The sequence below is a fragment of the Leptosomus discolor genome, chromosome 4, assembly GCF_034619465.1.
Source record: "Leptosomus discolor isolate bLepDis1 chromosome 4, bLepDis1.hap2, whole genome shotgun sequence".
Taxonomy (NCBI): domain Eukaryota; kingdom Metazoa; phylum Chordata; class Aves; order Leptosomiformes; family Leptosomidae; genus Leptosomus; species Leptosomus discolor.
This window is the reverse complement of record NC_141394.1, coordinates 43,831,909-43,853,241: the sequence shown is the minus strand read 5'-3', so window position 1 is coordinate 43,853,241 and position 21,333 is coordinate 43,831,909.

The window sequence follows — 21,333 nt, the reverse complement described above, 5'->3', positions numbered from 1 at the left end:
TTTAAATGATGTGGTTGTAAGTAAACAGCAGAAGAAAGTTATGCATAATGCAAAATGAACAAATTTCTTCCTGGCAGTGATAACATTTTAAAATTTTCCTCTGTGTGGAAACTACCTTGAACTGCATAATGTCCTAAACCTTTCTTTAACATGTCATACTTAAAACCAAACAGAATTTGATGTGGTGGACAACTGTATTTTAATAATAAAGCATATGCAAATCTGTTTAAGGAAGAATAGAAATGTAATGTAATTGTCATGTGTCCCTCACACCTGTTCTTATGATGAAATAGGATAAAGAGATTGGGTTCCCAGAAAGTAGAGAACCAAAGAATATGGGGTATAGGTTTTTTTGGGGTAATGAAGCTTTTCCAACTGTAGAATACCGAGATTTCTGCTAATCTCTAATCAGGATTGTTAATCAGGTAAGGATTTAAGTGACCTCTGCTGTTTCCAGATTAGCAAACAGACATAAAAGATGAAGTAAAAATAATATTAACTACTTGTACGTGCTTGTATAGCCTAAGGTTTGATATTAAGGAGCTACGTACATGATTGCAACGGTAGATGTGTGAAAAAGTTTTCACATTCTGTAAATCTCAGACAATGTGAATGCCTGGGTCCAAGTTTGTTATTTAATCAATTTCTGTAGAATTGTAGTCTAAGTGTTTTTAAATACAGTAATTAAGAAAGTGTAGTATATAATTGTGTGCAAATAAAAGGACATAGAGTAGATTTTCAAAGATGTGAAGAACAACATTTTGGGATTTTGAAAATTAAAGTTCTTCACATGTATTATCTGCTAAGAAACTTAAAAATATCAGTAGGGTTGTAGGCATCCAAATATCACAGTAGTCTACAGATTGACACCCACTTAAGTAACATTATTTATGTAAAATCAACATCCTCAGTCATATTCAAAACCAGTGAACTACATGCACATTTGTACTGTAGCTTATGGGATAGCTACAGTACAAAAATTAGTAAGGTCGTACTTTAAATGACAGTATGTGGAGAAATCAATGTGTGTGACTAAGTTTAAGCAACTTAATGAAACACAGAAGCTGAACTTTTTTTAGGGGGTGTGAGGTATAGCTATGCCTGAACCAGGGGTCATGTCCCAGGCTACCTTAGCATCCTAAGTGAGTGTGTACCTTTTAGAAGCATGTCTTCCTCTTTCATGCTAGTTTCTTGAGTCATTGAAACAACATATCCATCTTATACCTACCTTATTTTCCTTTTTTTTTTTTTTTTTCCAATCTTTCTTCAACACTCCCTTCTGCTATGGCAGAACTGCAGCTGGTGTGTGCACTCCAACCATGAGATACATACCTAGCTTGAGTGTCTGCCAGCTCAATCAACTGCCAACCTTGTGCAATCTTGCATTAGGGAGATTTTTGCATGGGCTCCTTTAATAAAGGTATATTCTGCCTAGAAATAATTATGTACAGTAGTTGGTAAGTTAATAAAGGAGCATTGTGCCTTTAAGGGAATGAAGTTGTTTTGAAGTGACTAACAGTGTGTAGTCCTTGTAAGCATAGCTAAAACCTCAATAAGTTAAGAAATACTAAAAAGTGATCAGCACCATGTCAGGATTCTTGATTAATAAGCAATTAAATCTCACAACCTGCTGAATATGGGTGCTAAGTTGGATGAAATTAGATCTCAGTGGTGTGAACTGGTCTCCCATTTTCAGTAAAATAGAATACCCATGGCAAGAAGTAGTTTAGTAATCTTACTCAGGTCCTCAAAAGGTTTTACTTTGCATTACTAAACTACCTAATGGTTTATAAAAAGTTGGTTAATATGGTGATTCACAGTATATCATGATGATCTATAGGTCAGGATGAGAGTGAAAGCTCTCTTTAAAATTAGGTACTAGCACAGAGTAAGTTCCAAGTATGATATTCTGGTTGTATTCTGCTTCATTAAAAAAACAAGGACTGATCACATATTAGATTTCTGCTTGTATATACTTTCATGTGTTTGAGAGCGTGGGGAATGCGGTGGGGGAGATGGATAAATGGGGAATGCAGGATCAATTAGAGATGATTTGTCCATTTTCTGGTACATTTATTTCCACATCTTGTTATTTCCTGCAGTATTGTCATTTAGCTTATTTTTGTTTAAAAGAAATGCCTTGCATTTCATGTATTCAAAGGTATATTCTTTGAGGACCTTGGCAGAAAACTGACAGTCATAAATAATTGCTCTATGAATGTTAGGCAATGTCACCTAAGTCTCAAAGCATGGCTGAACACACAACATATTTAATGGAACTGTAACAGATCCACAAATGTGGTTGACGTGAACAAACTTTTATGATTAAATTAAGAATTGTTTCCAGTCCAAAAACCCAAATTAACTACAGCAAAAACAATCTTAATGGCTCCAGCATGCTAAGCAGGATTAAAGAAAGTGTGTGCTAAAGCTGACAGTGATCATTGATCAAAACTTCAGTCTTTTTAGCCCTGAGGTAACAGAGTCAGATTTCATCACTGTAATCCTTAAGGTATAAAGTAGAAATTGAACTTGCATGGTGATGCAAGCTGGCTATGAAATTAGGAGGCCTTGGCTCACAAAATATGAAAAGTTGGCACACTCAATGGAAATGATGTTCAAAGCAGTTCATAGTAAGAATGAGAAAAGCAGCTTGTGCCACTCTGGAAGAATAAACAGCAGTTCTCTTTTTGCAGCACTCATATTCCACACATTAATAAGTATTAGGAAAAAGAAAAGTAAAATATATGTTAAAGTAGGAATAAAAATAGTGATCCTTTGACGTTTCTAAATGTTAAGAAAATGTCTGTTATGAAACTTCTGTGTGTTAAATATAAAAGATATTTTATGAAGTAATAAGCATTTAGGAAGTAAAATCTGCATCATCTTTGCAAGAAAAGATCTAAGTAGCTATATGAAATAGTGTATTTTCCTCCAGAAAAAAAAAGAAATCTAATAAGAAAACTAGCACTTGAAAGGGATTTGAGTAAATAATGAATAAAGGCAATTTCCTTTTGGTACACGTTTTTATCGTTGCATTTGTTACTGTACAAGAGGAAATTCTTCTGAGGAGAAAGGGGGCTATTTATTGTTTCTCCCAAGCATCATAGTTACTTAATTCTTTATATTAATTGTAGATCCTAGATCTTTTACTCAGCAAGAGGGTCAGAATTTGAAATACATGTCAGGAGGAAGGATTACTAGGTGAGAAGGTCTGATCCATGAGCACATTGTGTGAGTTCTAATTGTACTTTGCTTTTCAAAATAGAAGCAGAGCATTGTGTCAGTAGGACTCCTCCTGAAAGTATGGGCTGGGATCTCTAAACAGGGTGTTGGTTAAGACAAAAGTCCTAATGCACAAAATAATGCAGAGATAATGCAAGGGGCTTGTCCTAACCTCTCTTATCTCAGCTGTCAAATTAGAGAAAGAAAATAGAAACTCATTATTTTGTATTTTAGAGTCACAGAGCTGTTTCAAGGACTAGTTCTGGAGGATCTGTGTGGTCAATTAAAGGCCATAATATAATCAAAGCATGTTTGGGTTGATTTTATATTCCTGTGTACCTAAGAGTTGGTGACAGGGTTCAAAAGTGTAGCTTTTCCCTTCCGCTTCCCACAAGAAGGGTATACAAAAAGCCTGCACAGTACAACATCTGTACCTACTTTGTCCTTTAGAAGATCTCTTAAGTGAGAGATCTCTTAAGAAGATCTACCAGTGAGGTAGATGGGACGTAGGCAAGGCTGTATAGTTTGTTATGTATCTCTAAAGAGGAAAAAAAGGGTAACAGAGGATGCTAATTTAGAAAGGCGCAATGGAAAAGTGGTGATGAGAAACTGACAAAAATCAAATATGCATTCCAAACAGTGACTAGCTATTGGAATAAACTCCCGTCTAAGACATCCTGAAAATGGACTGGATAATTGGGAGAGCAGCACGGTGAGGAGTGGAATTTGCTACAGTCCTGGTTGCTGCAGGAGCTGGAGCCTGGTTTTGGACTGCTGTTTTGTATATGCAGGTGCCTTACACCACCCTTAAGCAGCTACTTCTCTTTCCCCATATACTCTGTGCCTTTCCACCACTCCAAAGTTGACATTTGCAACAGGCATGTGTATTTAGCAGCTAAAGAATGAATACATCAAGTCTTGCCTTGTGGCCAGGGTTATCTATTTAGCCATTAAAAGACTGCGTATTGCAAGAAGGTATCAAACTGGAAATATCAGGAAAGGCTGTATAAGAACAGTCCCTTACAGGGGGCTGTGAGATTAAGACATGAGCAGTTAACACCTGAGCTTGGAGGAGGAGAGGGTGTTGGAGAGCAGTTCACCTCTGGAAAGTGAAGGTAGCAGGCCGCGTTCACCTGACAAACCCTGACCAAGAATTAATTTAATGCCCTGGACTTTTGATTCTGAACCTTAATGATCTGTATATACTTAAAATATTATTGTTGGTTAAGCTTACTCTCTGCCACCTATTTTGGAAAACAGTCTCCTAATAATGTTCCATTTCTTGAAATAAATTTAGGAAATTTCCAGTGCTGGAAATGTGCTTCTTTCTGGGCACTTCTGCCTAGAAAAAAACATCAGCATACTGGAAGAACAGATCTCATGCACATTTTCTCTCTCTCTCACACACAGTATATATTTGTACTGCAGTATATATTTACACGCAAACACATGCAGACTCATATAGAAAATTTAGAAGGTGACTTAGGAAAGAAGCAAAAATGTAATAATAAACAAACATAGTGTCCTGGGTTTGACTGGGATGGAGTTAATTTTGACAAGAGCCTGGGAGGTGATGCAGCCAGGATAGCTGACCCTAATAGCCAAGGGGATATTCAATTCCATATGATGTCATGCTCAGTATATTAACTGGGAGAGCTGGCCAGGGTGGGAGGGAGGGTTCATGGCTTGGGAACGGGCTGGGTATCAGGTTCTTCATGGTGAGCAATTGCATTGTGCATCACTTGCTTCCTATATTCTTTTACCAGTATTATTATTATTTCTTCTCTCCTTGTGTAGCTCTATCAAACTGTTCTTATCTCATCCCATGAGCTTTACCTTTTTTTCTTCTGATTCTCCTCCCCATCCCACTGGAGGGGAGGAGTGAGTGGCCGCGTGGTGCTTTGTTGCCAGTGGGCCTAAACCACGACATATAGCTTGTGTGAACAGTACTTGCAGAATGAGTAATCTACATGTAAGAGATGTAATAATAAAAAAGGAACAGAGCTTGTGCAGCATATTTAAGGTGATCCTAAAAGGAACAAAATAAGTAAGAACATTAAAATTCAACTGAAATGTAGAAAGATACTGTGAAATGGAGGCCTATAAAGCAGTGGGATGATTTCCGCTGGAAAGAGCCCTGTCACTAAACTAACTGCAGAATACACTGGAAAAAATACCATTAGGAATAATCATACTTTGACAGAAGATAGAAGTAACACTATTCCTGTTACTTTTCTGAGGAACAACAACAAAACAAAACAAAAGACAGGAAACATGCATTTTCTTGGATGAATTGAGTAAAGACAGTACTTTCAGAGACAAAAATGTGGGAAGAAAATGTTACTCATCAGCATTTCTCTTGTTTTATTGATAGTCACAGGTAGTGAACAGTATAATTTAATTTTTTTTTTATTTTAATTTTTGTTCTCTAAGGGGTACAATTCACGGTGCCAATTACCCTTGTTGCCAATTAGCTCTGTCCTGTACTGCTTTGATACATATGTGTCTAATTGGACATAACGGTTGGTTAAGCATGATGATGATTATCTGATGTTAATTTTAAATGTGTTAAGGTCAAGATCACAAATGGAAACCGTTGGTCAGTCTGTAGTAACCTAGTATAATATTGGTTACTCCATTTTCACATATATCATGTAAGCTGTTCTGTCAAAAGTTCCAGAAAACAAACCACTCCCTGTGTTAGTGGAGAGGCAAAATTGTAATAGCTTTCATTTTTATAGGCTACCTATTCACAGTTCCTTAAGAAACACTGAGAAGCCCCATGAGTAGTTTCAGCCTGACTTGGGGGGAGGGAGGGTGTCTCCTTTTGCCAGTGAGTAAAGGGAAAGGATAGATTAGATGCTGGTATTGAATGTCAACCTGGGGATCTGTTTGACTCTACCAGGTTCCTTTGTGCTCCCCACACAAGCACATGTGAAGGCACCAAACCAAAATGACATGAGATAATAGTGGGAGTTATATTCAGCTGAAAGCTGTTAAAAAAGGCCGTATGTGCTTTTGTGGGCCTTGCCTCCTTACCTATCTCTGGGATAAAGTTAATTCAGTAGCAAGAAAGAGGTGCCTCTAGCTGGGATTTAGCAAGAAGCTCTTTGGGGAGTAGAAGCAGATCTGAAAAGAGGCACTATAAGTCCTTTGTGTGCTGCTGTGATTGACAAATGGACATTAGTAGATAAATTAATTACTACCATTACCATCATGAAACGCGTACCTGTGGGATATTCTTACTGGTGTCTTGGGCTACAGCTCCACTTGCAGAGTTCTCAGAAGGGGTTAACATGTCTTTTACTATTTGGTTGCCTATATTTGTGTGTATGAGTATATTATTCACATTCTGAAGAAATTTTTTAACATAACTATATTAATGATTTTACATGTGAAAGCCATGTAAAGAAGTTGCATTTAGATTTCCCGCATTTTAGGGTGGACTTCAGCTAAGTTTATTTATTTGTTGTGAGGGGCCCTTAGTATATTTTATCCGGCCCTTTTTTTCTGCCACTAGTCACCTGGCAAAGGGCTTGAGAAGGGTTCAGCTGAAGTTGAAGTAGCAGAACCAGTATACACAGTAGTTAATTAAATTGGCTAAAGTACTTTTGGCTCCAGCTTTAGGGAAAGGCCTTATTAATTTTTTCCAATTTACTTTCAATGATCTGAAAATGATTAGCAGCACACTATTCCCCTACATAATAAAATATTTTATCAGAAAATTTCAAATTGGCATCTGTAAGTTACTACCAGATTATCTGTCTATGAAAAGAAAATAAGAGGATCTATTTTCAGTGTGCTCTGATAGCAAAAATTCTGTTAAAACAATAGTTTATATAATGGATCTTTTTTTTAAGATTGCATGCAGTTTTACTGGACATTTACAAAATTACAAAAGTGTACTTTTAAAAAGAATTATAAGGCTGAATCTCAGTTGCACTGGGTTTTAGTAGAACAGTGAACTACGGCAGAAATTAAAATAGTGTAAAATGTGACAGTATCACATAAATATATATGAAGAAGTGTTCAATTCTCAACACAAAGAAGCCTTCTCTAGAGAAAGGTGACCAAATCTGTGATCTTTTTCATAGATTTATACTTCATATCACTTTGCTTTCACACTGTCAGTGTGATTCTACCCTCTTACATTGCTTATCCTTCTTAATATTTTGGTTTCCAAATCAAGGAATTATTGGAGAGTGGACTTAAGTTTTAAGAAAATGATTTTTCTGAGAAATTCAAGGAAACTATTTAAATGTTGTCTATAACTAGGATCAATTTTAAAATGGAGGAGGAACCCAGACTTCATAACACACACATACAGAGGTGTATATGTGCTTTAATGTATTTTTTCCCCCAAACACACTCTAGTGCATTGGTTTAGGTTGCTCTGGTAGAAAATTCATCTTGCCCATAAATTTGTATTTGAAAATAAACACCAAGGGTTGATTTATTCTTCTAAGAACTTAATCCAGGAAAAAGCATGTAGACTAGACTAGATCTGTAAAACACTGGTTTTCTACCTTTGTATTTAGGCTGGTAAATCTGGTGGCACTAAGCTTAGCTTTTCAGTATAATTCTGGACAGAAAATTTCTGCATTAGCGTGCTCTGCTGAATAACTGAAAGAATTCAATCCTGTATGCAGTCTTTACTGTAAAGTCTTTAAGCTTTATTCAAATCTATACAAAATGTTGTGGGTTGTTTTTCTGATAAAAAGCTGATACTCATTGACATTGTTTCAGGCCATGCCCAGAAATTTTGTGCTACGTATTTGTATCCTGAATTTGAATCTAAATTATTTCCCTTCTTAAATTTCCTTAAAATTATATGGTATTGTACAACAATTAGTGCTTAGAAATGCAGAACTTACCAATGGATGTGCATGGCTGGTGATGCTGTTTTGGACAAGATTTTTACTGACAATAGTATGACCTGTTATTATAGGAACTCTTGCTCTCTTGGACATCACCCTCTACCTCTACTGTAGTCGTTAATATCAAATGAACCATTGTAGGTTATTTTAAAGAAGTAATGAAATCAATGACCTAGACAAAAGACTAAAAATACTTCAGGATTAAAATATTAAATGTAAAGGCATATTAATAAAAACATCAGGACTGATAAGAAAAAAAGAATGTAATGAATGCCTTTCTTATTTACTTCATGTAGTAAGTTTAAAAATCCTGTTTCTTAATGTTCCATTTAAATCCTGCTTTTCACCTGTTTAAATATTGCACAGTTGTCTATCTTCCTAACTATTATGGGTTCCTAGGAGTATCACAGTGCTGCAGCAACAGAGGAACTAAATAGGTCATACTAGAATGCTGGGCTATATAAAAAGTAATACAAAGCTGGCCTACAAAACAAATATTTTATATGACTTATTTGGATCTACAGCTATGACATCTGTTTAGGTTAGAGCTGCAGTAGCTCTGAAAACAGCTAAAGCCTTATGCATCTTTGTCTAGCAAAGCTGATGAGTGAATTCAAATAGTGGCAAATTGACTTGCCAAAAATTAATTACCCTAAGTAGGGCTTTTACACAAAATATTTTGGTGTCCTTCTAAGGTGTTGCAAAGGTCCATAATTACTACATTTACTGCTTTCCTCATCTCAGCTGGAGATTAGACTGTCATTTGGAATATGGGAGTCCGGTCTTATATCTCTGCTATATCTGATTAATAAAGAAAGATTTCTGATGCTGGCTGCCTAAATCCCAGATGAAAACTGTTGTTAATTTGTTCTAGGATTATCTGGGGTTTTAGGCCTTTGCTTTCAGCCTTACACTTGACTCTCAATCTGAACTATCATTTGGAGAATATTCTATGTCAAAATCAGCATGTTTCCACCAAAAGGCTGTTTGAAAGAATCAGAATTTCTTGATGTTTCATCAAAAATTCCAGACAAGTTCTAACCTTTCTCCAGCCCCACCCATTTTCTACTGATTATAACTTGCCTAAAATCATGTTACAAATATGTGAAGGAGGGCAGGCCTGCACTGGTAGGTACAGGCAGGTCTGAGCTCACTGTGGTTGTGCTAGCCTGAGAAGGGCAGGGAAATACTGGGCAGAGACCCCCATGCCAGTTCAATGAAATTCCAGCTACCTTAGTGCCATCCTTCATACAGCCTAATATCAGCAACTGAGAGCTCACTGTTGTGGACTGTCAGTGTAGTTCACTATTAGGGAGAATTTTTCTGAGCATTAATCCTTGAAGGAGACAAAAATATTGCTTTTCAAACCTAATCTTGGAAGTTCTGCCCTTGGTATCCAAAAGTGAAGGACCTGACTGTATCCAGCGTCGCAGGAGCAGCTGCAGCTAATTATAAGGATCAAAGTGGTCATAACACTTTATATAATACACTTGTGTCAGTGTTTCAGAGTCAGTTGTATAAATGACACAAAATGGAAACGTTTTATAAAATGACTAGAAAATTTGCCTTTTCTCAGCTATCAGCTTGCTTCATAATCTCCCTAGTCACTATATAGTATAGATTAATTTCTAGTACCTAAATCACAACACTATGTAGAGCACGGTAGTTGTACATGAGTTCTCCACCATCCTCCATTTATGAAATTGTCTTCTTGCAATGAACATACCTTCAAATAGCCCTTTTTTGCATCCATCCAAACAGTCACTAAACCAGTGGAGAGTGAGGTTCTCTCTTGTCTGCTTAATCTGTATGTGGAACATTGGAAATGAATGATTATTTTAATTACTTGAATTTTTGCTTAAAGTAATTCCACCCCCACTGATCTTAACTGGTAGATAGAGACAGGTATGCTGCTGTGCAAGGTAATTGCACGAAACTTCTATAGTGAACCCATAGCATGAGGCTTTGTGCGGACGGACCCTGAATTGTGCAGATACTGGCCACAACTTCCAGACATCAGGCACTTTGGCTGGAGTTCAGATACCACAAAACCCAGACAAATGCACAGCACTGTATTGTGTTAATAAGGGAGGCTAGGATTTCTTACATGCCACCCTCCATCCCCCACACCCCTATAATTCCATGTCTGACTAATGAAAAAGTAATATAACTAACAAGTGGCATGTAGACCTGCAGCATGAATGAAGCCCTGTTTCCTATGGACTCGTGCCTTGCGGTTGGTTGGCCTTGATGGTTAAGGTACAAAAATCCTGAGGCTTTTCCTACAACTGAGTATTTGTAAGTACTGGTGTGCAGATTCTCAGGTATCATAAAAAATGTGAACTCCTTCTGCATCCTTTCCCTCAGCCAGAAACTTATATGGTCTCAATCCTCAGTTTGACCATCTATTTCTGCAGAACATATGGAAACATAATAATCTTTGATATCAATGTCCTTTTGTTTAATTTCAGTTGAAATCAGACTGTGGGTTCCAAAGCTATTTAGGAAACACACATACATACATATTGAGTGTAATCAGACAACTTTTGACAGCAGAGTGAACAATGGTAGAAACAACACTGTATTTTTCATAACTGTCATTAGTGAAAAGTTGGAGTATATTTTTCATAATTCTGGATGTCTGCAGGGGAAAATGTTGTCTTAAAAATTTTTGCTTTGACAAGTTTGGACTAAATCTTGATTTGTGCCTTAGGAAATAATACCAAATGAACTAGGTGTCTTGGAACTTCCAAGATACAAAAATAGGGTGTTGGACAATAAAGCAGGAGATTACAAAACTATAGACTTGTGAAATTTAAATTAGTTTTGAAGTTGCTCTGAAGCTGCACTCTGACACTAACCTACAGCCCAGTTACCTGAGGTTCATAAGAAATGCTCTGCATTTCTTGTACAGGAACTTTGTCTATTCTTCCAAAACACATATGAAAGTTAGTTCCTAATACTTTATAATTTTTGTGACTTTAAACCTTACAAAGCAAATCCAGATACCTTGGCTAACTTTTAAAAGATCAAAGAAACAAATTTTTACTGAAAAGTAATAAATAATTCTGATTGTATTTGTAACACTGATTTAGTACTGATTAAAGCAGAAAACCTAGTTTTTCCCAGAGATAATGTGTTTCTGTGATGAATATAAATTATGGTTGTAATACATAGTTTATCATAGGTTTTAGCACTGCTAAAATATTATTCTTGGCAGAGATCAGTTTCAATGAAATTTGAACCACAGTTTATAGAACTTCTCATAAGAAATTCATGCACTCATCCATGGAAAACTGGAAATCAGACCAGCAACAACCTGTTCAAAAATATGGAAGAGTCTGGAGAATGAGCCCATGGAGGTGATACTAATTACCTGCAGCTTACTCTCCATTCACAGAAGCTGGTGTCTAGTACAGCTCGCTGTGTCCTTGGCTTTAAAGTGTGACAACACCTCAAGAGCCCTTACTTCCTGCTGATGCTGCCTCATGACACTGCTCTTCTGATTCCTGCAAATTTGTGGAGAGATCTGCTGAGACAGAGCTGAGTTACGTGGCAGTGTATGTGTTTCCCAGGGGAGTTACATCACTAGGAGCCCTCTTTGCATTTGCCAAATCAATGCATGCTCATACATTGAACTGTGAGCAGGCACACATGCGCTTACGCATATACTTACCTGTGCATATACACAGAGGAACAGTAGCTTTGAAACTACATCCTGGAAGGGAAAAGATCATATTTTAAACTGACGGATAAAATGTCTAGATTGTATCTGTCTATAGCCTCTGCATTTGTGAATTAAATGGCTGTTTTGGTAGCTGAACTAGATACTGAGATACTTTCAAAACCTTTGCCTTATTCCTGAGGCATAGAGCTGAGCAATGGGAGCTTCTGAAAGAGGAAGGAAATATGTACTGTAGTTGCCAGCAGCAATAGAAGAGAGTGGGTATTTAGGAGAAGCAAGAAGTGTTATTTATGTATGGGGTTTTTTCTTTTGCAATAGTTATTATGTCCAATTTAATTTCTGGCTTCCTTGCTCTTTTCATTTGATCTCAGTATTCAGCTGAGCTGTATTCCAAGGCTTACAATCTAATAATTATTAAAATTCAGGAGTAAAGAGACATGTTATAGAAGTGCTCATAAGCAGGAACCAGTGATTTCTAGATTTGTATGCCACATCTGTTCTAACTTCTAGTTATCAACACTATTATCTCATGACCTTTATGAGCAGTAGAGCATACTGAGGAACATGTGGAAATGAATTTGCTATGCCACAGGGTACTTCTACTTCTACAAACCTGTGCAGTCTCTGATGCATCCACAAACTCCATCAGTAACTTTTTTTCCTCTTACTGGAGAAATCTGAGATCTTATTGGAATATCTGAAAGGAATGTTGCTAGACTTTGATAATCAAAGATACTATGCTTTTTCAGTCTGTATTGAAGTACAAAAGAACCCTTTGAAGTTCTTTAAGCCTGTCCAGATAAAAACTACAAAACCTATAAAATATGTCTGAACATTGCAGCCGTAATGTGGTGGCTTTTCTGATTTGCCGTTCTTATGCAGAATTGTGAAAAATATAATACATTTTCTGTGCTAAATCAAGGTCCTGCTACTTTTATCTGAAACCCTACTCAACACGCAAATTATTATTTATTCTGAATAATAACATTTTCAAAATCATCTCAATGACTTAGATTGTTAAGCCCTTTAAACACTTTTTAAAAATATTATCTAAATACGTTGAATTTCCTAAAGATGTGAGAAAGACCTATATAAACAAACAAACAAAAAAGGATAGATAAGCCTGGAACTCTTGAATACATTAAAAACACATTTAGTCTTGTGTTAAACACCATTTAATTTGACAAAAAATATTGTTTTGAGTTTATAGTAAGGAACTATTATATTCTTCCCCAAGAAAAGTGCGAGAGAGGCATTAGCATTATTAGGCAGCCTCACAAATCTCAAAATTAGCATAGTACAGGTACACCTCATTTAATAGTCATTTAGTCTGACTAATTTCATTAATCAACACCTGAAATTTAGTCTGAATATGAACACATGATGCAGCATTCCTATATCAGCAATGACTCTGCAGTGTGCTTCTTTGGAAAACACTGAGTTGTTATTTTAATCAATATTTTCCAAAGGCTTTTATAAAGTATGTAAAAATGCTTTTGAGAATCAATATAAATGTTTGTAAGACTAAATTTTAGCTTGCAGATTTGAGATTCTGGGCCTTTGTATTTATCTTTGTAATCAGAGTATGCAGAAACAGAGAAAGTGTGATGTGTCTGATTTGGGGCTGAATGTTTAAGATATTGAGATTGGAAGGATGCTTAGGGGAAGTGTCATATATACTTGCTCTGTTTCTGTGCTCTTCCTGGACCTTCACTTTTGATCACTGTCAGAGACAGAATATGAACTAGGTAGATCTTTGGTGTGACTTGTGTTCTTATGGGTGTTTTCTGCCTTTTTTCTGTCACTCAAAATGTATTCCGTTATAGTAGCGAAGACTGTAAGCTGAGGGACTTTGCATGTGTCTTCATAATGGGGCACTGACCTTTGCTAACTCTTAGGTGCTGCCCTGTAAAAATAACAATAATGTGATTAATAACATATACTACATGATTTACGACTTCTAAAGTAAAACTGTGGGGGTTTTATTAATCAATTTAGGGAAATAAAAATGAACTTCTATGAAAGCAATGGGAGTGGCATTAAAGAGAAAGATCAGACACTAAATCAATGTTCAGGTAAGTATATTATCTTTTGCAAGTTTACTGAACCTAAAATAAACTAGGACATTTAGGCTCCACCATATACACACCCATAATACCTCCATCTGTATTCATGTTTTGATACTATTGTTTTAGTAAGCCCAGATCCTTCAACGAGATCATAATGTGCTGGTGTCCTCCATTTAGTCACATCTTCAGTTGATGTATTGGCATTTTTAATTGTGTAAATAATTTGAAAAGAAATATTAGAAAGTTAACTGAAAGCTAACTTAAATATGTGCTTCAGCAATATAATTGAGAATTTGGACTGAAGTTTAAAAATGTTTCTGTAACATTATTCTGTAATGAAGTAGTCGTCTTCTGACTTATGGAAATTCCTGAAAAATTGGAAGGGTGTGCCAGTCAAGTGTTTCTACATACTCACACCTCTCTTATGCCTTAGCTAATGAGTGAAGATGCACGACTAGATGGACATTTACTGTGATTCAGAAATGCAGTTCTTTACTTACACTGTTATGTGACACTGACATGTGCATCTCCACTTTCCTTCCCCCTGGTAATTTCATCAAGGTTTCACATGACATGGCCCCTTGAAACTTCTGATACATGAGTACACTGTTTAAAGAATCCAATATTGCTCACATGAGATGAGTTGTTCTATGGATCAATAGAAGGGTGACCTTAATGTTTCTCATAACAAAATACAAATGAGTTGCCATTTCACTTGTTCATACAATCATAGAGTGGTTTGAGTTGGAAGGGAAGGGACTTAAAGATCATCTAGTTCCACCCTCATATGCCATGGCCAGGGACACCTTCGACTAGACCAGGTTGCTCAAAGCCCCGTCCAACCTGGCCTTGAACACTGCCAGGGAGGGGGCAGCCACAGCTTCTTTGGGCAACCTGTTCCAGTGTCTCACCATCCTCACAGTAAATAATTTCTTCCTAATATCCAATCTAAATCTACCCTCTGTCAGTTTAAAAATGTTACCCCTCATGCTCTCACTACACTGCCTGATCAAAAGTCCGTCCCCACCTTTCCTGTAGGTCCCTTATAAGTACTGGAAGGCCGCTACATGGTCTCCCCTGAGCCTTCTCTTCTTTGGATTGAACAACCCCAACTCTCTCAGCCTGTCCTTACAGGGGAGGTGCTCCAGCCCTCTGATCATCTTTGTGGCCCTCCTCTGGACTTGCTTCAACAGGTCCATGTCTTTCTTGCACTGGGGGCCCCAGAGCTGAATGCAGTACTGCAGGTGGGGTCTCACCAGAGCAGTGTAGAGGGGGAGAATCCCCTCCCTCGACCTGCTGGCCACACTTCTCTTGATGCAGCCCAGGATGCGGTTGGCTTTCTGGGCTGTGAGTGCACGTTGCTGGCTCATATTCAGTTTTTGATCCACCAACACCCCCAAGTCCTTCTCCGTGGGGCTGCTCTCGATCCACTCATCTCCCAGCCTATATCTGTGCTTGGGATTGCCCTGACCCAGGCGCGGGACCTTGCACTTGGCCTTGTTGAACTTCTTGAGGTTTGCACGGGCCCACCTCTCCAGCCTGGCAAGGTCCCTCTGTATGGCCTCTCTTCCCTCCAAAGTGTTGACCGCATCATTCAACTTGGTGTCATCAGCAAGCTTGCTGAGGGTGCACTCAATCCCGCTGTCCGTGTCACTGACAAAGATGTTGAACAGCAGTGGTTCCAGTACCGACCTCTGAGAAACACCACTTATCACTGGTCTCCACTTGGACATCGAACCATTGACTGCAACTCTTTGTGTGTGACCATCCAGCCAATTCCTTAACCACTGAGTGGTCCATCCGTGAAATCCATGTCTCTTCAACTTAGAGACAAGGATGTCGTGCAGGACAGTGTCAAATGCTTTGTACAAGTCCAGGTAGATGATGTCAGTTACTCTTCCCTTATTCGCTGAAGCTGTAAACCCGTTGTAGAAGGCCACCAAATTTGTCAGGCACCATTTGCCCTTAACGAAGCCATGTTGGCAGTCACCAGTCACTTTCTTATTTTCCATGCGCCTTAGCATAGCTTCCAGGAGGATCCACCCCATGATCTTGCTGTGCACAAGAGTTGAGACTGACTGACCTGTAGTTCCCTGGGTCTCCCTTTTTCCCTGTTTAGAATATGGGGGTTATGTTTCCCCTTTTCCAGTTAGCAGGAACTTCACTGAACTGCCACGACTTCTCAAATATGATGGATAGTGGCTTAGCCACTTCACCTGCCAGTTACCTCGGGACCCACAGATGCATCTCATCAGACCCCACGGACTTGTGTGCCTTTGGGTTCCTTAGATTTTGTTGAACCTGATCTTCTACAGTGTGCGGTTCTTCATTCTCCCAACCCCTGCCTTTGCCTTCTGTGACTATCTTGACCATTCTTCTAGAATAAATTCTATTGTTTTACTACCATAGTTCTTCATCAACCCATGTTCTCTTTTGAAAAATAGCCCTGCTAAAGAAAATAGATGTAAGGTTTCTCTTACCAGGCGGTGAAATTAAGTGAAATAGGCTGTAGTAATTTTTTGTAATTAATTTCAATCATTTCTTGCTGCCTGTTTTTAAAAGTTAAGTGACATACCATAATTTGTGGCCCATCAGTGTCTAAATTTCATTCTTTACCAAGGACTTTTATGACATGTCACTACTGCCAGTAATGTCCTATATATCTATGATGATAACTGGTGACTGGAATTTCTTCTTTAAAGACGTAAAATACTGTGCCTATGCAAAGTTCCTATTAAAGTCAAAGTGATCATTTGGCAAAGAGGAATGTTAGTATTTCCTGTGTTCTTAACCTTATCATAATGACATGGAAGTACATTTTAAAGTATATTGCTTATTTTTTCTTTTTGCCTGAATTGGTATAAATTAAGAAGTCCACTGATAATTTTTAGGTATTCCTGATTTATTTTGAGTTAAATTAAAGCAAAATTTGGCATGTATTTTTATATTTTCTGACAGTAATATTCATGCTACAGAACAAAATGTATTTCCCAAAGCTTCAGGGCTTCTATCTGGGTTTTTAAACATTCTTTTTTTTGGTTTCTCACATTTATTTAATATTTTACATTTCTCTAAGGCAGAAGAAAAATTATTCAAAAATATTTGCTTGCTAGAAAACTGCCTTTCAGACTGCTGTCCTAAATGCAAGAGAAAATACACATAATTCAGAATTTCCCACAATCTGATGGCACCGAACATTACTTTCACTCTCCTCCTTAAGGCCAGAAGCTTGTGTTTCAGCCTTCCATTAAAAATAAACAAAAAAAAATTAAACAAAATAGCCTGCTCTAGAGAACTGCAGCAAGTGTCTGCCATTTACCTAAGCAGTGTTAACTGCTGGCAGTGAATAAAAGCTCCAAGAATGGCACAGCTCTTTGAGGAAAAAAGGATCCCTCAGCACACTGAAAAGAGTGGGGTTTTCCCACCTGGCATTCCTGCTAGACCTTCACAATCTCTGCACAGACATTACATCCTCTGAAGCAAAGCAGTCTTAAAACATAGCAGTTAAAAATCCTGCCTTCTCTGATATCCATGGCAAAAATCCCAATGGAGACAGGATTTGACCATGTTTATCCAGGTTCTAACATATTGCTTGATGTTTATGGGATCCCACCATGCAAGAAGAATACTATAAATGTTCCTTTGACAGCAATTTCCCATCCACTGGAATAAAAGCTAATCCTGGCTTGCTTTGGCACTAATATTAGCAGCTGGCACAAGCCATAGTTGCACCCGCCAGTCCCAAGACTAGAGAGTCACAAACGTGTATAACACCATTTTACCATCTCTCCTAGCCCTGGCTTTCATAAAGTAGATCTCAGCTTATCCAGAGGATCTGGACAGTTTCTTCTAAAAATCACTTGAGCATTAAGAAATTACTTCTCCAATATGCTATGTGTTAGATAGAGAATTCATGCAAGTGTGAGGTGATAGAAAGGTTTTATTAGCACTCTTTTAGGATGACCTTACATTACTCGTAATTGGCAGAACCACAAGTGAGTCACACAGTCATCCTAAATGCACACCAGGAAAGTCTTCATGCTACAATGCACCAGTAAGGCCAGCAAGTCATCAGTGAGGCACATACTAAGTAGCTGACAAGAATGACTTGCCTCTGGAATGTAACTCTGGCTTATTATACCTATTAATTTCCATGCTCTGCAAGGGCTGGCATGCTTCTGAAGCAGATTGGCATACCACAGAAAAAAATATCACTTGCTTTTTTTTCTGTGATGTGAAGATGAAAATTTGATTTGAGGCTATTTGAGTCTCATCAGCAAACATATGACAGGTAGGCTTGATAAATTTTTGAGCATAGGAAAAATGAAAACAAGATACACATTTTGCACCCTAGTGCTGTGCTTATGTATCAGCCAAAAGCCTCAGCAAATCCTCAAGTCATAGAACAACAATTTTAATAAAACAGTTTATCCTAGATGTGGAATTTACCAGGACAGAGTAGACATATCTAATAGGTGAAGTTATATGGCTTGCAATACAAATGCTTTATATTCAAAAGAACAAATTGGTAAATTTAGGTCCCTATACAATTATGGATGGGAATAATGCTTTAACAAACTTTTTCCTTCCTATAGTCCTTCTAAATTCCATATAAAGCTCTTCTGCTGACATCCTAAGTGTGATGGTGACCTATGTGAGATGGCACTTTTGAAAATGGGTATCAGAATAGTAGTTTCAGTATTTTTATCTTCTTTCTGTAGTGATTCCCTCTATTGCTGAATACTTACATTTACTGGTACATTTTTATGTCTTCTTTTGAGTCATGGGTTTAGTTTTCCTGAATGATCTCATGCCCAATTACTCTCTTCCACAGTTTTCTGCCAAACAGCTAATGTGTGAAAGAAAGGCTAAAAGTGGTAGACCTGCAATTTTTTTGAGGCTGAAAGGAAAATAAAAGCTAAATTAATTGTATTAGCTTATTGTTTTACCATGGACATGCAGTTAATCTTGTGATAAAAGGGAATAAATTGAATGTCATGAATGCAACTGTGACTAGATCTTGGATAGTGAGAACACCCTGTGACAAAGAGCCAATCTATTCACTTCCATGCATAATATTACTTGTGATTTTCTCTTGTTCTTCCCCAAGTACTTAGGATTCCTTTCTTGCTTTTTCACTTCAGTATTGGGGCCAGTTCTCTTTAACATCTTTATCAGTGATCTGGATGAGGGTATCGAGCGCACCCTCAGTAAGTTTGCAGATGACACCAAGTTGGGTAGGAGTGTTGATCTGCTTGAGCACCAATGAGCTGTGGCCAAATGTATGAGGTTCAACAAGTCGAAGTGCCAGGTCCTGCACTTCCTAAACCACAACCAGGCTTAGACAGAGGAATGGTTCCCTGTGCAGAGTGTCAGAGAGACAAAGTAAGTGTCTAGTTGCTCAAGGGACGAAGCGGAAGACTTCAGAACGAAGCATCCTCTCCCTTAAGAATCTTGTCAGTGTTTTAACACAACCTTTGTAGCATTTATCTTCAGGTACAAAATAGTTATAAAAATATTTCATTGAGTATGCTTTTTTATTCTCATGGAAACTAGCGTCCTGCGTTAAGTAAAATTAAGCACCTCAGAATGACATCTGTAGAAACCAGTAAGTTGAATGGATGTAGCCTATTAGCTAAACTGGAAGTAATATGAGATTTCAGCAAATGGTCAGTCCCCTGCATCTCAGGTACTTTGGCATGTAGCTGTTGACTTTGGAGGAAATGCTAATCTGGTACAGTGCTTTGGACCTACACATTTAAGTGAATAGATTTGTTTTCACAGAAGTTCAGCAGTGGGGATGTTTACTAGAATGAAAGAGATCTAGTTTCAATTTACCTTCTGTGTGATTTAGAATAAGGGTTTGAAGTTATGCCTTTCATGTCCTAAGAAATGGCAGGAAAAGGGGGCAGTCTGGGAGGATTATTTCTCAGTCTCTCAGATTGGAATTGTTGAGTTTTCTAGAAATAAATGCTATTTTCAGGAGTGGTTTAAACCTCCTTTTCCATGGTCTTATTAAGTCTCATGGTGATGAAACTAAAGAATCAGTTTCTCACATTTGTTGGTGTGGGTGTTTGTGTATGCACGTTTGTCTCCTGCCCTCACTATTCAATGACTGTTTTAGCTTGGGCAGAGGAGGAACAGTAAGGGATGGGTGAGTACTAAAACACTGAATTGTTGCCTAAAATAAGAAAAGAAGTCTCTCCTAAATCTGGTTTCATCCCAAGCTTTTTTTATGGAGGTCTCACTAGTGGGTATGCTTTCAGAGTATCTTCAGGGCACAACAGGACAGGTGAGTACAGAATTCTGTTGGGGTGAGTCACCTCAGCGGCATCAGAATTTGAGAAGTATTGCAAATATGTGATGGCATATGGAGCAAATACCATGTTAGACAAGTACACCCATTTTGGATCACAGGGAACTGAAGTATTCACTCACCAGGGTACCTGTTCTCCAAACCTTCTGCTGACGTGAATGCAATTTTCACTAAGTCAAAGGGGACATTTTTTTCATTGCAATCTTCACAGATGCATTGCTATTAGATTACTGGTGGCTGTTTTAATCACAGTAGGTGACTAACCTTGGGCTATCTTACGTTGAAATCAACTATTTTGTGTTATTTTCTCTAAATATAACTGATTAAAGCAATGAAATATGCTAATTTGTAAGGGAAAGTAATGTGGTACATATGTTACAGGAAGAAGCAACTTAAAATTGTAATCTTATGAAAATCAATGACAAAGGAATACTGATTTTACTGGGAGAAGAAACAAGCTGAAGTGATAAATCATCACCTTTAAACTGAGTTGATTGCTGAAGATCAGATCTGGAAGACTGATGTGTGACATTGTGCAATAATTGGTAATAAAGTGGTGCAACTTCCTCGGAAGAGAAAAAAATAATTTCACTTTGGAGAGCCTAGCTGTGATAGTAAGTGCTTAACCCAGCAAATTCTTGCAGCGTTGGAATTCTTGGAAACAATTGTAGCAGGTAGCAGACAGCAGACACTGAGTCTTCACAATCTTTATCATTATTGAGACTTGGCAACATGAGAGCCCGATGATATTTCGTTTCAGTACATATAAGGTTTAGGCAGTGTACTTAAAGGAGCCAAGATGCATCTTAGAAAATGTGAAAACTGTAACTTTTTCACACTTTTTATTAACATCAAGGAGATTTTTAGGAGTGGCATCAGCCTATGGAAATTCATCAGGATAATTTTTTTTTAAAGTAGAGTTCTTATTATTGCAATTAATGTCAGTTCTGTTCTACTGTTATTCATGGAGAAATATGATTATTATTCAGAACAATCTAATGTGCAAATAATGGGAATAAAAAGTGTCCTGTAATGAGCACATATACATCTAGTCAGATGGTGACTGTGGTACCTCTATCCTCATCCAGACTTTCTTTGATTTTATCTTTTAATCTTTGTTTCTTTTACTTTTCTGTGCTTATGGCAAAGTTGCAATAAAGT